Consider the following 487-nt stretch of genomic DNA (forward strand, 5'->3'; position numbering starts at 1 on the left):
GAATAGGAGCTGTGTAAAATAACACTGAAACCTCCTGGGCTGCATTCGTAGACAGTTAAGGCCTTCTAAGTCACAAAATAAGATAAGAGGTCAGCATAAGATACAGGTCATAAGGACCTTGCTGATAAAACATCTTGCAGTAAAGAAATCGGCCAAATCCAAGATGGTGACAAGAGTGATCTCTGGTCATCCTCACTGCTATACTCCCAGCAGCACCATGACAACCAGCTAAGTTTTTATTTTTTATTTCAGTAGAATTGGAGTCTTGCTTTGTTACCCAGGCTGGTCTTGAATTCCTGTCCTCAAGCAATCTTCCCACCTTATAAATGTAAAGAATGGCCCACCTTGGCCTCCCAAAGTGCTGGAATTACAATCAGAAGCCACTGCACCTGGCCCTTTTTTTTTTTTTGAGATGGAATTTCGCTCTTGTTGCCCAGGCTGGAGTGCAATAGCATGATCTTGGCTCACCACAACCTCCGCCTCCCAG

This window comes from Colobus angolensis, unplaced genomic scaffold, assembly GCF_000951035.1.
Source record: "Colobus angolensis palliatus isolate OR3802 unplaced genomic scaffold, Cang.pa_1.0 Scaffold31, whole genome shotgun sequence".
Classification (NCBI taxonomy): Eukaryota; Metazoa; Chordata; class Mammalia; order Primates; family Cercopithecidae; genus Colobus; species Colobus angolensis.